Source organism: Phocoena sinus, chromosome 17 (genome assembly GCF_008692025.1).
Source record: "Phocoena sinus isolate mPhoSin1 chromosome 17, mPhoSin1.pri, whole genome shotgun sequence".
Taxonomy (NCBI): domain Eukaryota; kingdom Metazoa; phylum Chordata; class Mammalia; order Artiodactyla; family Phocoenidae; genus Phocoena; species Phocoena sinus.
In genome coordinates this window covers 5,053,394-5,057,298 of record NC_045779.1, presented here as the reverse complement: position 1 = coordinate 5,057,298, position 3,905 = coordinate 5,053,394, and the positions used below count along the sequence as shown (strand labels likewise).

Below are 3,905 nucleotides of genomic sequence, written 5' to 3'. Positions count from 1 at the left end.
ATGAAGGACATAAATGCCAAGAAGACAACCAAGAATTTATCAGACGTTCTGCTACTTCTAGATGATACATAACTCTTGGTACTGGTTCATTTTATCTCTGCCAACTATGTAACTAATATTAGGATAGCACATCCACCCTGCCTGTAAGATGAGAGAATCTCTAAGTTGAAATGTCTACCTGCGTGAGGTCTTTGACATACCCCTCCTCAATAATCCTTGTCTCTTCTTTCCTCTGAGGCTTACTCAAATGCCAAACACTATGATCTTATCTTGGGAAGTATGGTCTTCCATCAGGGATGTGCCTTCCGGATTCTTAGATGGGAACAGATCAGGGTTATTACAGACTCACTCCCCAGCTCTGTGACCTTTGAAAACCTCCTCCTCTCATCTTCACTTTCCTCATCTTTAAAATGCAAATTGTAATGCTTCCTGATTTCTTCCGAGAACTACTGAAGATGAAATGTGATGATAATGTATGTAAAAGATGTTTGAATATAAAAAGCTCTACCAGGGCTTCCCTGGTGGCGCAGTGGTTGAGAGTCCGCCTGCCGATGCAGGGGACACAGGTTCGTGCCCCGGTCCGGGAAGATCCCACATGCCGCAGAGCGGCTGGGCCCGTGAGCCATGGCCACTGAGCCTGCGCGTCCAGATCCTGTGCTCCGCAACGGGAGAGGCCACAACAGTGAGAGGTCTGTGTACCGCAAAAAAAAAAAAAAAGCTCTACCAACATAATCTACTGCTGTTTTCTTCCCTTATTAAGTATTCCCAGATTCTACTCAAGCAGCATCTCTAAGTCTCAATACACCTAAGCTATTATATTGAATTCTATGTGTTTATTACCCGTACTTTGTACATTGGTCTATAGATATCTAAGCTCAGTGAAGAGTCAATTCACTTTCTTCCTTGTTATTTTCCCTTTAAATTTACTAGAACTTCCTCTGCTATGATTGTTTTGTCTGTATCATTCATTTATTTTATTTTTCTTGGAATCAAACATTTATCACAAAATGAACACTTTCAATTTTTAAACATACAATCACTTTTCTTCATACTTAACTCAAAATTAGTAAACAGAATTTTATTCAAACTTTACAAATATCCTTTACATTTAGCCTGAGATTAAGCATGAGAAAGTTCAACCTGAAGTTAGACTTCGCTACCCAAACACTTCAGCATCTGAAAATAAAGCCGAGGATGACATGTTCATTTATCAAACATAATTTAAGCATTCCAATAAACTCTGACAATGAAGAGTGACCCAAACCAAACTTTAACTTGCTCTGGTCTACATGATCTTCAGAGCCTAAAAGTACCTATTATTTAATAATGATTTTAAAAAGTCTTCAAATGACAAATTATGAAGGTGTGTCAAGATGTAGAATTTTAGTTCAACATTTCTATGGCTGCTGCTTTAGACTAATATTAAAAAATCAACTCCCCAATCCTTATTATTCAACATGTACTTAAAAACACGTAGCAGTATGGTATAGTTTATTTTTATAAATATTAGTACCTGTAATAAAATATAAAATACAGAGTCTCCCTTTTTCAAATATTAAGTGTCTGAACGCTTCATTCATCCTCTGATTTCAAACCCATACAATGCACTCATATGACATTGTAGATTTAGCACTGAGACAAAACGCTGTACGTCTGTTGGGGAAGCAGTGCTGTGGGAATACCAAAGTACTACATTATAGAAAGGAAACGCTGAAGCAAAAATACGTTCTGAATATATACTGTACATTATGTAAACAAACATTCATAATAAGAATCAACACAGGCCGAAATATTGTTTTCTAGGAAATCAGAGTCTTCTTTCTTTCAAATCACACACACTGAAGATGCTTTTTGTTAGGAAAAGAATAGAGCCTGTTCCTGTATTTGCTGATGTGCTTAAATATCTTGGAAACAAGTAGTTGTTGCATTCATTTGCTGACGGTTTGTCCTCTTACTTGGCTGGCTGGTGCAAACAGGAATATGGTACTATTTCAGTACCTGTTTTTCTTCCTTATTTATTTATTTTTGGCTGCATTGGGTCTTCGTTGCTGCGCATGGGCTTTCTCTAGTTGCGGCGAGCAGGGACTACTCTTCGTTGCGGTGCGTGGGCTTCTCATTGCGGTGGCTTCTCTTGCTGCGGAGCACGGGCTCTAGGCACGCAGGCTTCAGTAGTTGCAGCACGCAGGCTCAGTAGTTGCAGCACGCGGGCTCAGTAGTTCTGGCGTACGGGCTTAGCTGCTCCGTAGCACGTGGAATCTTCCCCAAAGCTCGAACCCATGTCCAGTGCATTGGCAGGCGGATTCTTAACCACTGTGCCACCCGGGAAGCCCCCTGAGTACCTGTTTTTCATGTAACACTAGCTACATAATATATACTTAATTCATTTTTATCAGTCCATATTAATAATATAAATAGATTAAATGAAGCAGTGAATTTCAAAATTTGTGCAGGGGAAACTAGTTGATAATTTGTTTCCGGTAAGGCTAGTAGCAAAACAATTACTACAAAGTCAGCCCAAGCTGGCAGTAAACCCCTGATTTAGCAAGCTGAATCAAAGTTTGAAGTTAGTTTATTTCCTATATGACCATGCAAATCTAGAATTTCCTATGTGAAAGAAAGTGCTGGCAGCATCAAAGTCCTGTAATAAGAGAATGAAGTACTGATTAGGTTTTCAGAATGCCAGAGATACTATATGAAGAAATTTGAATGTCTTAATGATGGCATCACAGCAATGGCCTCAGGATTTCCTTAACGAATCAGAAACTGAGAAACACAATTCGTTAGTCAATAAAGTTCTCAATCAAAAGCCTAAATGTGAAGCAAAAAATGATAAAGACACAAAATCAAAGATGCATTCTCTACTATGACCATCTGCAAGAATTTCAAGCTTTATGTCAACATGTGTACCACCAACAGCCCCTCTAACAGGAAAGAACTTATCATGACTGTCCATCCCTTTTCAGTTTCAAGTCTTTGAAGGAGTGCATTTCCAAATGCTTCTTGGTAGGCAGGGCTGAGCACATCCAGCAAGGAGCAGACTGTTTCATGGGAGGGAGTCTGTAAATGATCATCCACCTGGTCGAAAGCACAACCTACCACCCCGAGCCCTGCTTCAGTGAGCTCCAGACAGTATCTACTCCTTTCTCTTGTTTCCACAATGATATAGGCCACATCGTCTGCACAGCACAGTGTTTTTGAGACAAACATGGTGTTAACTGCAAAGAGAACATCCTTTACAACTCCTTCAGCTTCCAGCCTCATGTCTTTCATATCAGATCCTTCAAAAGCCATTAAGCTCTGCATCTTCTTCAAATCCTGACACACTGCTCAGCTCCATGGGATTACAGTCTGTTTCCATTCTGCAAAAATCTTTGACCTAAGCCCTTTGACCTCAAGTTCGGTGATCTTTTCAGTAGGTGGAGTGGCTGCAGCTGCGTCCTCTTTCGGCTCTGAGAAGCATGTGATGCGGGAACACTACCGTCTTATTCCTGCCACCTCAGGCACAAGTCTGCCGCACCCCGAGTCCTCCTCTGACTCCCTCCCCAGGCATTTATTTATTTTAATTCAAGGGATACAGATTTTTTGGACATCTGCAACTCTAACCAAGATAATAGCTACCTTGTACCAACGCAAATTCCTACGGAACAGATTCCGTCGAGATGCGTAAGTCTAATATGCATATTCTAAGTATAAGGTGTGGTCCGTGCCCTTAAGGAACATTCAGCCAAATAGAAAGACATGAGTCACTCCCTGAAAAAGAATAACTTTGTTAAACGTTTATTCTCAGCATTCTAAGAGGCATTCTGTTCCTTGCCTTTCCAAAATAGGTGCTTAGCCAATTCCGCGGGAGATGTTAGGAGGAAGAACCCCAAGTGTTAACCTGTTGACATTCTACAACAGTTCAC

The 3,905-nt window shown here is 40.5% G+C and overlaps 1 pseudogene; it reads right to left on the bottom strand.

Annotated features, from left to right (window-relative positions):
• Positions 1–2,939: 2,939 nt before the first annotated feature.
• Positions 2,940–3,358, bottom strand: LOC116742672 (annotated as a pseudogene).
• Positions 3,359–3,905: the final 547 nt, after the last annotated feature.